At 40.2% G+C, this 13,168-nt stretch overlaps 1 protein-coding gene across 3 annotated transcripts in view; it reads left to right on the plus strand.

Annotated features, from left to right (window-relative positions):
- The window catches only part of rgs3a (regulator of G protein signaling 3a), a 336,515-nt gene that overhangs the window by 123,945 nt on the left and 199,402 nt on the right, over positions 1–13,168 (plus strand). The window lies entirely within an intron of this gene.

The raw sequence follows: 13,168 nt of genomic DNA on the forward strand, positions 1-13,168 counted from the left end.
TGGATATCCTGCGACACTCAAAGCAGAGGCATTTCCAACGATAAAGTCAAAGAAATCTGCCGCCAGACCCCCATTGAATCTGCCGGAGTGTGTGAGCAATTCAGGGACAAAGAACCTCGGTAGCACGTCAAGAAATGGCGGCAGTTTGTTTCCGCAGACGAGCGAGCTAAACCCTCTATCGACCTTAGCTTTCCTGGCCTGCTGACATCAACTCCAAAACTGGACAGATCAGCTTTCAGGAAAAGAGCGCGGATGAGGGTATGTCTCCAGAATATATTAATTGATGAAAATTGGGCTGTCTGCACTCTCAAAGTGCATGTTGTTGCCAAATGTATTTCATATGCTGTAAACCTAGTTCATAGTTGTTAGTTTCCTTTAATGCCAAACAAACACATACCAATCGTTGGTTAGAAGGCGATCGCCAAATTCGTCCTCGCTTTCTCCCGTGTCGCTGGCTGTCGTGTCGTTTTTGTCGGTTTCGCTTGCATACGGTTCAAACCGATATGGCTCAATAGCTTCAGTTTCTTTTTCAATTTCGTTTTCGCTACCTGCCTCCACACTACAACCATCCGTTTCAATACATTCGTAATCTGTTGAATCGCTTAAGCCGCTGAAATCCGAGTCTGAATCCGAGCTAATGTCGCTATAGCTTGCTGTTCTTTCCGCCATGTTTGTTTGTGTTGGCTTCACTATGTGACGTCACAGGAAAATGGACAGGTGGTTAAAATCAGGCACTTTGAAGCTATTTTTAGGGATATTGCATGATGGGTCAAATTTTGAAAAAAACTTCGAAAAATATAATAAGCCACTGGGAACTGATTTTTAATGGTTTTAACCATTCTGAAATTGTGATAATGTTCCCCTTTAACAAAAAAATGTTATGGTACATTAAACATATGTTTCTTATTGCAAGTTTGTCCTTAAATAAAATAGTGAACATACAAGACAACTTGTCTTTTATTAGTAAGTAAGCAAACAAAGACTCCTAATTTAGTCTGCTGACATATGAAGTAACATTTTGTGTCATTTTCCATTCTTTTATTTTGTCAACATTATTAAGGACAAGTGGTAGAAAATGAATTATTAATCTTCTTGTTCATTTACTATTAATATCTGCTTTCTTTCTCTTTTTACATAAAATGGAATAATCACTTATTCTTCTGTTGTTTGATACTTTACATTAGTTTTGAATGATACCACAAATGTGGGTATCAATCTGATACCAAGTAGTTACAGGATCATACATTGCTCATATTCAAAGTCCTCATGTGTCCAGGAACATATTTCCATCCATCCATCCATCCATTTTCTACCGCTTGTCCCTTTTGGGGTCGCGGGGGGGTCGCTGGAGCCTATCTCAGCTACAATCGGGCGAAAGACGGTGTACACCCTGGACAAGTCGCCACCTCATCACAGGGCCAACACAGACAGACAACATTCACACTCACATTCACACACTAGGGCCAATTTAGTGTTGCCAATCAACCTATCCCCAGGTGCATGTCTTTGGAGGTGGGAGAAAGCCGGAGTACCCGGAGGGAACCCACGCAGTCACGGGGAGAACATGCAAACTCCACACAGAAAGATCCCGAGCCCGGGATTGAACTCAGGATTACTCGGACCTTCATATTGTGAGGCAGATGCACTAACCCCTCTTCCACCGTGTAGAGGGGTTAGGTTCATATTTCCTGAGTTTATAAACAAAATATTTAAAAAAACTAACCCAAAAACAGATTTTGTGATGCTCAAAAAATATTGGTGTAATCAAAGTAATATCGACTAGATACACTCCTGTACTTGGTATCATTACAGTGGATGTTAGGTGTAGATCCACCAATGGCGCTTGTTTACATTGTGACGCTATTCCTCGTCTTGAAGGGATGATACTTGTAAGAAACTTACTTTCTTTGTCACCATGGAAGCAAGGATTAGTGATTTAGAAGTAGACTGCAGATGGACTTTAGCCGCTAGCTAGTTAGCCATGTCTTAAAAGCACCTCTTCCTGAGGGCGTTTCGGAGTTATAACTTCACCTTTATCGTTAGTTTTTAAGCCAAAATGCGTCCGTTCTCCATTTTCTGTCTACACACCGTGTCTGTTTGTGAGTACTTAGTAATTGTGCGCTGCCGAACATGCTCCTTTGCTTGTAAAACCAGCAATGTCACGACATAATGACGACGGGAGGGCGGGGGGTGGGGGACAGGAACTTTTTAGAGGCGGTATAGTACCGAATATGATTCATTAGTAACGCGGCACTATACTTGTACCGGTATACCGTACAACCCTAAGTCAAACAAATAAAAATCTTTGTAATTTTTGGCGGGAAATAATTAGCCTATGATTTTAGTCTTTTTCTTTAAGTCTTGATTGAGTCGTCTCCTCTCCCTCAAAATCAAAATTTATGTCAAAACGTGGTCCTTGGGGTGTTGTGTTTTCCCGGAATGCAAAGGAAAGTTGGCGCGGGCAAGGCGTGAATGTAAGTACATATTTTATTTTTACACTAACAAAAAGAACCAAAGGCGCGCACAAGACGGAAGTACAAAAACTTGGCTAATGAAACAAAACTTGCACAAAGGCAGACACTATGAACAATAAACAAAAACTTACTTTGCATAGAACTATGGTAGCATGAAGATAAACAGAGGTAGCAGGGGTGTCAGAAGTAGCATGGTATGATCGGATAATGTCACCAGCACGATCAACTGAAACAGCCAGGCTTAAATAGCAGTGACATGATCAGTGTCAGGTGTGCGAGTGCAAAGCGTGAGACAGATGCGTGACATGAGGACAGGTGAAAACTAATGGGTTGCTATGGTGACAAAACAAACAAGAGTGCACAAAGAGTCCAAAAACAAAACCGAACATAACTAAAACAAAAACATGATCAACAGACATGACAATTTATATAATCCTGTCCTCTTATATAAGCTTCCAGGAACCAGGATGTGGCCTGGCCACTAAAAAAACGAATGGGCGTCCATTAAAAATGTATATATTTTAAGAAATAGCCTACAATGTGTCTTCACAGTTTGAGTCACTGTTGAATCATTTCCACTTCGCACCGAATCAAAAGTGGTACATTCCTGTGGTCCTTTATCGTCCTCCGAGAATCAGGAAATGGTTTTCTTACTGACAAGTAAACAGGAATACAAAACAAAATACACTTTGGGTAACACTTTAGTATGGGGAACATATTCACCATTAATTAGTTGCTTATTAACATGCAAATTAGTAACATATTGGCTCTTAATTAGTCATTATCAAGTACTTATTAATGCCTTATTCTGCATGGCCTTATTATACAACAACCTTAACCCTAACCCAAAACCTAACTCTCTAACCCTAACCCTAACCCTCTAACCCTAACACTTTAGTATGGGGAACATATTCACCATTAATTAGTTGCTTATTAACATGCAAATTAGTAACATATTGGCTCTTAATTAGTCATTATCAAGTACTTATTAATGCCTTATTCTGCATGGCCTTATTTTACAACAACCTTAACCCTAACCCAAAACCTAACCCTAACCCTCTAACCCTAACCCTAACCCTAACCCTAACACTTTAGTATGGGGAACATATTCACCATTAATTAGTTGCTTATTAACATGCAAATTAGTAACATATTGGCTCTTAATTAGTCATTATTAAGTACTTATTAATGCCTTATTCTGCATGGCCTTATTATACAACAACCCTAACCCAAAACCTAACCCTAACCCTAACCAAATAAATTAACTAAATTAAGTCTTTGTTACTTAGAATATGTTCCCCATACTAAAGTGTTACCAAACTTTGTTTTGCGTTTTAGAAACAGCCTATAATTTGTCCTTGCTGAGTCATTGCCACCTAAAAAAAATATGAATTCTTGTTGTCTGACATCATCACATATGAACCAGGAAGGGGCTTACCAGTTAACAAACCGTCGGACAAAAATAGACTCCAAAAATTTCTCGCCAAATAGCCTGCAATTTGTCTTTTTGTGTGATGTTTTGGTCGAGAATGAATCCATTCACCACATCTGAAATGATGACATCCATGACTTAAGAACAGACAAACACAAATATGGTGCTTCACAAAAGATTTTGTTTGTTTTTAACAGCTTTTAAAAAACCGTGGCTGAGGTTTTGCGCCCGGCAACAACTTTGCACAAGCAGTATTGATCTTAATCTTGCCGGAATGAATTATTCAGTCGCTTCAATCAAACGGTTGTGCGTTTGTTTTCGAAAACAATTAAAGTTAATATTGGCATGTGGAAGATTGATTTTAGCAGCGTTCATTCTTATGCAATAACAGCGTCACTGAAAAGTTTAAAAAAAGGATTATTAAAGGAAAATATCCACACAGTAAATAATACCATTGATAAGGGGCAAATAGCTGAAAATCCCCACAGGGCTGATCATGCGCTAATGATCCTGGATGACGTCTATAGGAAGGACCTTAGGCCGAGGCCGAACATTCCAGTGTATAATTCTTGGTCCTTTTTTTAGGCTTTAACCGCAGAAAGATGGACAAACAAGCTCGAAATAGATGAAAGAGTGTGGGAAAGACACTGAGGCTAATCACATTTTCTGCTTGGGAAAAGGATCCATCAGCTGGTCGGTGAAATCGCCTTGGCTCTGAGACAAGTTCTTGGGCACTCGACACCCGAATGTCAGCTTTGTTTTGAGTACTGTGAGCGTTTAGGAACGCCATGCCTTTCCTGGTCCCAGTAGACATGCTGCACAGCAGGGGTCGTCAACTTTTTCCAGGCCAGGGCCAAACGGATGAACAGGACAGATGTAGTGGGGACTCCCTACTTACTGTATATACCCTGTCTAAAATCGTGATTGTGTTTGAAACTAAACGGCTCCTACAGTTACCTTGTTATTGTACAATACTAAGATATTAAACTAAAACAACCTTTACCAGTCAAAGAGCCATTTTGACCAGTTTCACAAATTAAAGAAAACAATGGGAGCCACAAAAATCTTTTGAAATTTAAAATGAAATAACACTGCATACAAAGTTTTTTTTTGCTTTGTGTTATGTATAAATCAAGGGTCTCAGACACGCGGGGCGCTCACCTTAACATGAAAATTTAATGTTAGTGCAGCCCACAGGTTTTATATGATTGGCCCTTGACAGCGTCATACTTGTCAACCCTCCGGATTTTTCCGGCAGACTACGAATTTCGAGGTAACTGTTCTCTCCGACTGCCGTAATGGTACAGCATCTAGCGCCCACTACAACCAGCGTGCCGGCCCAGCCACATGTTGTATGGGGCTTCTGCTTGCCCACGTAAGTCACAGCAAGGCATACTTGGTCAACAACCACACAGGTTACACTGACGGTGGCGGTATAAAAAACTTTAACACTCTTACTAATAATGCGTCACACTGTGAACCCACACCAAACAAGAATGACAAACACATTTCGAGAGAACATCTGCACCGTAACACAACATAAACACAACAGAACAAATACCCAGAATCCCATGCAGCCCTAACTCTTCCGGGCTACATTATACACCCCTGCTACCAAACCCCGCCCACCTCAACCGACGCACAGGGGGGGGGTTGATGTGTGAGGGAGCAGGGTTGGGGTGGGGGCGGGGTTTGGTGGTAGCAGGGGTGTATAATGTAGCCTGGAAGAGTAAGGGCTGCATGGGATTCTGGGTATTTGTTCTGTTGTGTCTATGTTGTGTTAAGGTGCAGATGTTCTCCCGAAATGTGTTTGTCATTCTTGTTTGGTTTTGGTTCAAAGTGTGGCGCATTATTAGTAAGAGTGTTAAAGTTGTTTTATATGGCCACCGTCAGTGTAACCTGTGTGGTTGTTGACCAAGTATGCCTTGGTGTCACTTACGTGTGCAAGCAGGAGATGCATATAACAAGAGGCTGAGCTGGCACGCTGTTTATACAAATTGTAGAGAGCACTAAATGCTGTACTATCATGGAACGCCCTTATTACTATTGTAAGGATGAAATTCGGAGAATATTGATCCCGGGAATTTTCTGCGAGAGGCACTGAAATCCGGAAGTCTCCCGGGAAAATCGGGGGGGTCGGCAAGTATGCAGCTGAGCCGCATCAGAGTGATCAAAGAGCCGTCCGGAGCCGCGGGTTGCCGACCGCTGAACTAGAAGATCAGGCAATTCCTGAAGGAATTGCATGTGAATTTAGACTTAGACTTAGACTTAGACTTCCTTTTACTATCATTCAAATTTGAACTTTACAGTACGGATAAGAAGGCAATTTCGTTGCATCAGCTCGTCGTAGTGCAGGATAAAAGAGAAATAAGGTGCAGATTACTGTACAGATAAATATATTGCAATTTTGCATATGCATCCACGTTTGTGGTGTATTGTCTTTATATTCCAGCGAGTTAATCCATTTTTGGGGGGAATTGAGGGGATTATTATGATGCGTTCAAGAGTCTTATGTCCTGAGGGAAGAAGCTGTTACAGAACCTGGAGGTTCTGCTACAGAGTCTGCGAAACCTCTTTATAGAGTCCAGCAGTGAAAACAGTCCTTGGTGGGGTTGGGAGGAGTCTCTGCAGATTTTCTGAGCCCTGGTCAGGCAGCGGCTTTTTGCGATTTCCTGGATAGGAGGAAGAGGAGTCCTGATGATCCTTTCCGCCGTCCTCACCACTTCCAGTCTGAGGCACTGCAGGCTCCAGTCCAGACAGAGATGCAGTTGGTCAGTAGGCTCTCTATAGTGCCTCTATAGTGAATGCCCCAATGCTAAAGTTGAACTGGAATCCTGGATTTTTTTTTAGAATTGTTGAAGTAGAGCAGACAATTCCCAAACAGGCTGAATATTTTGAAGTTGGAACAGTTGGAATCAGATGAAAAATGTGGGGGTTGTGGAACTTTGAAGAATGTCCTATTGATTTCAATGGGAATTTCCCAAAATTTGGGGAATTTCGGGAAAAGCGGGAAGTTTTTTGAAAATGGTAAAAAAAACACGAATGGTCTGAATGAGTTGAAATAGTTGGTGTTGGAATTTTTCAAATCGGTGGAGAAATGTTTAAGTAGTAATTCCTGGAATTTTGGGAAAACCGGGAATTTTTCCAGTTCAAAAAACAACTTCGTTTTTTTTCCTGATTAAGAGGTATGTTTTGACGGTGGAACGGTTGAAACGCGTTGACAAATGTGGAAGGAGTAGTCGCCAGAAAAAAGGGTGGAAATAGGCCTTTGGAAAACCAGGAATTCTGGAAAATCCTGGAATTTTTTTGAACTTGGAAAAAGGGTAGTTTGAATCTCCAGGATGGTGGAATGTGTTGAAGGTGGAATGGTTTGAATAGGTTGAAAATGTGGAAATGGTGGAAGTTTAAAAAATGGGCAATTCATTTTGAATGGGAAAAATGTCCCGAAAAATCTGGAATTTAGGGAAATCTGGGAACTTTTGGAATTTGTCAAGGGAAAGCCTGCGATTCCCAAATAGGCTGAACAGTTTGAAGTTGGAATGGTTTGAATCGGTTGAAAAATGTGGAAGGTAGAGCGCGCCAAATTCTGGAGAAGAAGAAAGAAAACCATATGTGTGAATGCTTTGGAGCATTAAGCGATGATATTACGGACCTTCGATCCCTCAGGCGGCGGTACTGCATCAAAAAGCGACATCAGTGTGTAAAGGATATCACCACATGGGCTCAGGAACACTTCAGAAAACCACTGTCAGTAACTACAGTTGGTCGCTACATCTGTAAGTGCAAGTTAAAACTCTACTATGCAAAGCGAAAGCCATTTAAACTTAGACTTAGACTTCCTTTTTATTGTCATTCAAATTTGAACTTTACAGCACAGATAAGAACGACATTTCGTTACATAAGCTCATGGTAGTGCAGGATAAAAAAAGCAATAAGGTGCATATATAAATAAATAAATAAATATATATAAATAATATATAAATATATATATAAAATAAATAAATATATATAAATAAATAAATAGATTACTTTACAGATAAATATATTGCACTTTTTTACATGCGTGAAAAATGTATCAACAACACCCAGAAACGCCGCCGGCTTCGCTGGGCCCGAGCTCATATAAGATGGACTGAAAAGTGGTCTGACGAGTCCACATTTCAAATTCTTTTTGGGAACTGTGGACGTTGTGTCCTCTGGAACTAAGAGGAAAAGAACCATCCAGATTGTTATAGGCGCAGTCTATTCAATTGAATATAGGATTTGCAAATCATCGTATTCTGTTTTCATTTACCAATCACACAACGTGCCAACTTCACTGGTGTAGGGTTTCGTATCTCGAAGGGAGATGCTTGGATCAATTCAGTGTTTGTGGTGTCAGGTTTTCAGTATATTGAAAAAGATGTGTTACAATGGGAGTCAATGAGTGACCAAAATGGGCAAAGGGGCTAAGTGTAGAGTAGATGATTTTCGCCTATTCGGAATAACTTTGCAAAAATACCATAACTTGTTCAAACCTATGTAGCCTAATGTCAGCCCTTTTACCTTTTAAATTGAACGGATTTGTCGAAGATAGAAACAATTAAAATGCAAAGCTTTTTTGGTCAAGGCAGACTGAAATATTTTCAAATAAACAAAGCCCAGACTCTCCTCTTGGCTGCATAACTCCGACCTACTCCCTCGAACCCCCAAGTAAACCCACACTCCGGAGTGTCTTGATCCGCACAACATTTGCTCAGCTTCACCAGCTTCTGGCTACAGCCCTTGTGAGACAGAGATTGGTATCGATCGGCGTTGTCAAGACAGCAAACAAGGGCATTTAGCGAACGTTCCTTGAAGGCACACAGCTCGCTGACGTAAGAGCAAACATCTCACGGCTGGCTAATTTGTGACCAGCCGGCGTGACCCGTATGCTTATGACATAGCTCAGCTGTCAGTGGAAGCATGCTCGGCAGCAACGATGCGACGTAGGTAAGCGGCGAATCCTGCGACACGCTGAGAAACTCATCCTCCAGATGGCTCAGTAAGGTGGGGTGGGGGGGGCCCTCAAACAGGGAGCACTTTAATCAATCTGATTACGGGGGAAATGCTGCTTGTATTTTTAGCCACTCCTCGGCGGTAGCAGCGGTCATTCATTGAATTTTGCCTCATTAGTTTCCCATGTGGAGACCCAGGACAGAAGGAGGTCGGTTACAAACAAAAAGTCATGGCTGGACTACAGCCACCATTGTATATTTCACTCATTCATTAGGTCAGTCTGCTGCTGGGACTAATGACATCACTAATCCACCTGGGAAATACTTTTTTAACCTTAACACATTCTTTAGATAAATGGTGTCAAACTCATTTTAGAGCGTGGGCCACATGGAGAAGAATCTACTCCCAAGTGGGCCGGACTGGTTAAATCACGGCACCATGACTTAAAAATAAAGACAACTTCAGATTGTTTTCTTTGTTTAAAAACAAAACAAGCACATTCTGAAATTGTACAAATCATAATGTTTTTTTTTGTTTTTTTACAATTACCTGAGCGTCCCGACCACTAATCAGAGGCAGGTGACAAAAATCAGCACCCATGGCAACATTCTCAAACCACAACAGGAGCAAGAAGAACCTACGTAAGACTTAGACTTAGACTTCCTTTTTATTGTCATTCAAATTTGAACTTTACAGCACAGATAAGAACGACATTTCGTTACATAAGCTCATGGTAGTGCAGGATAAAAAAGCAATAAGGTGCATATATAAATAAATAAATAAATATATATAAATAATATAAATATATATATTTAAAATAAATAAATATATATAAATAAATAAATAGATTGCTGTAACTGTTGCGTGTCGCAAATAAAACAGTGAGGCAGAAATAAATAGCTCTCTGATTAGTGACCACAAGCAGGTGAGCGTCCCGACCACTAATCAGAGAGGCAGGTGACAAAAATCAGCACCCATGGCAAAATTCTCAAACCACAACAGGAGCAAGAACAAACGTAACTGTTGCGTGTCGCAAATAAAACCGTGAGGCAGGAATAAATAGCTCTCTGATTAGTGACCGGGAGAAGATGAGCGTCCTGACCACTAATCAGAGAAGCAGGTGACAAAAATCAGCACCCATGGCAAAATTCTCAAACCACAACAGGAGCAAGAAGAACCAACGCAACTGTTGCGTTTCGCAAATAAAACAGTGAGGCAGGAATAAATAGCTCTCTGATTAGTGACCGAGAGCAGGTGAGCGTCCCGACCACTAATCAGAGGCAGGTAACAAAAATCAGCACCCATGGCAAAATGGTCACACCACAACAGGAGCAAGAAGAACCGATGTAACTGTCGCGTGTCACAAATAAAACTGCAAGGCAGAGTGTGGCGTGAAGCAGCAATAAATAGCTCTCTGATTAGTGACCGGGAGAAGATGAGCGTCCTGACCACTAATCAGAGAAGCAGGTGACAAAAATCAGCACCCATGGCAAAATTCTCAAACCACAACAGGAGCAAGAAGAACCAACGTAACTGTTGCGTGTCGCAAATAAAACAGTGAGGCAAGTATAAATAGCTCTCTGATTAGTGACCCGGAGCAGGTGAGCGTACCGACCACAAATCAGAAGCAGGTGACAAAATCAGCACCCATGGCAAAATTCTCAAACCACAACAGGAGCAAGAAGAACCGACGTAACTGTTGCGTGTCGCAAATAAAACAATGAGGCAGGAATAAATAGCTCTCTGATTAGTGACCGGGAGCAGGTGAGCGTCCCAACCACTAATCAGAGGCAGGTGACAAAAATCAGCACCCATGGCAAAATCCTCAAACCACAACAGGAGCAGGAAGAACCGACGCAACTGTTGCGTGTCGCAAATAAAACAGTGAGGCAGGAATAACTCGCTCTCTGATTTGTGACCAGGAGCAGGTGAGCGTCCCGACCACTAATCAGAGGCAAGTGACAAAAATCAGCACCCATGGCAAAATTCTCAAACCACAACAGGAGCAAGAAGAACCGATGTAACTGTTGCGTTTCACAAATAAAACTGCCAGGCAGAGTGTGGCGTGAGGCAGCAATAAATAGCTCTCTGATTAGTGATTAGGAGCAGGTGTAGTGTCCCGACCACTAATCAGAGGCATGTGACAAAAATCAGCACCCATGGCAACAAAGAAAGCAAACAGGGGTGCTGGAACAGAACTAAACAAGTAAGAAATAACAAACTAAACATGAACAGATCATGACAGGAACACAGGTAACCAGGACCAGCTTCTGGCATAAACTCTCTTTGCAGCTGTTCAAATAAGGACACAAGCACTTGAGTGAGCAGAAAGGCTCTAAACACATTAAGTCAAAAGTTTGGAAAGCACTTTCTTATGCTATTCAATGAGCATGACTTGTACTGCATTTTGCTTCAGTGTTTGAAAAGAAGAAAACACTGCTTGGCATAAGGATTTGTTACAGGAGGGTCAACAGGCTGCGGGTGCACTGTGACAGACTTAAAGTGGCTCTAAGTGATGGATTTCAAAGAACATTGACAGTGATCTCTGTCTGCTATGCCCAAGCCACTAATTCATCATCTCAGCCAGTGTGATGTGCCATAAATACTTCCCCTTCTGTTGTTTTTTTTTGTCCATTTCATCACGTTTGACCTTGACTTTGGACCCTAATATTCCAATACTGTAATGTTTTTATTTGTCTTGCCTGCTGCTTGTGTTTTTCTGCGGCATCTCTAAAGAACACATTTAGGGAGATAGAAAACAACAGGAAGCAGCCAAGTGGGGCATGATGAATCCCAAGCATAAAAAGCCAAACAACATCATAAGTCTCCTCTATAAGCTTAAATTGTATCAACAAAATAAAGTTGTTTAGTTAGGAGAATAAAGTCATCAAAAAAACAAAACATAGTATTGTTAGAGAATAGTGGTGACTTAACACACAAATGCAATAGAGAGAAAGAGGAAAAAGTTAGTCTTACATTTTTTTTAATTAATGACAATAAAGCTGATTTTTTTTCAGGGAATAAAGTAATATTAGGGCAAACATGTCGTAGACCGTATTTTTAGTACTATAAGGCGCACTTAAAATCCTTTCATTTTCTCAAAACTCGACAGTGCGCCTTATAACCTTATAACGCATAATATACGGAATCATTTTGGTTGTGCTTACCGGCCTCGAAGCTATTTTATTTGGTACTTGGTGAAATTATAAGTGTGACCAGTAGATGGCAGTCACACATAAGAGATACATGTAGACTGCAATATGACTCAAGTAAACAACACCAAAATGTTACATGTTCCGTCGAAAATATAGAACATTACACACAGGGCTCAAAAATCTATTAAAATGTTTTAGTACGATTTTGGTAAGCTATGAAGCTGCACCGCTTGATGGATTGAACTGTGCTTCAATATACGAGTATTATTAGGGTATGTGTATAAGGTAAGACATATTATCTGTCATTTTGTTTCGCAATATTATGCAAAAGCAACTTTTCTTACCTTCTGGTACCTGCTGATCTGTATTTGGGATCTGCATAAGTCCTGAAAATTTGCGTGTGTCCGCCTTTGTAGTTTGTACCGACGCCATAGTTGAAAAGCTTCTTTTTTCTCTCTATCTTCTTGTTATGGGACATTCATCCTCCACTGTTGCCATTGCCAATCCAGTGTGCCCTATGGTCCGGAAAATGCGGTACTTACAAAAAAAAATATTTACTAAAAAATTCGAATTTCTAAAGAAGACTCGTAATTACGTGAATATTTTGTAACATTACAAAAATGAAGTCAGATTTATTTTTAATGTTGAAATATTACAAAAAAATAAAGTGGCGGTGTTACGAGAATAAAGTGATATTTTTTTGAGAATAAAATTAAATTGAGAAATAAAGTAGTATAATTACAAGAATAATGCTGTACTAAAATATTTGATTCAAAAAAAGTATTAATGTCTAATTAGCATTGTGTAGTATTCCAAAATGAAGTGTTTTTTTTAAAGTTGTAATATTACATTAATAAAGTAGCAATTTAGAGTGAATATTAGGAAAATAAAGTTGTATATTTCCAAAAATAAAACTGCACTGCAAACAATTTTTAAATAGCAACACCATGAAATCAAAAATAGTTTCACAGTAGTAAATGCAATGGATTCTCGCAAACCAAGAAACAGTAGATAAGCTAAATGACTATGGTTATAACACATTGAAAACACATGACTTTACTGTGAAAATAATGAAAAATGGTTCAATGCATTTGCAAATACTGTAACATCACAAGCATGCAAATACTCTA

The sequence above is a fragment of the Nerophis lumbriciformis genome, linkage group LG32 (genome assembly GCF_033978685.3).
Source record: "Nerophis lumbriciformis linkage group LG32, RoL_Nlum_v2.1, whole genome shotgun sequence".
Classification (NCBI taxonomy): Eukaryota; Metazoa; Chordata; class Actinopteri; order Syngnathiformes; family Syngnathidae; genus Nerophis; species Nerophis lumbriciformis.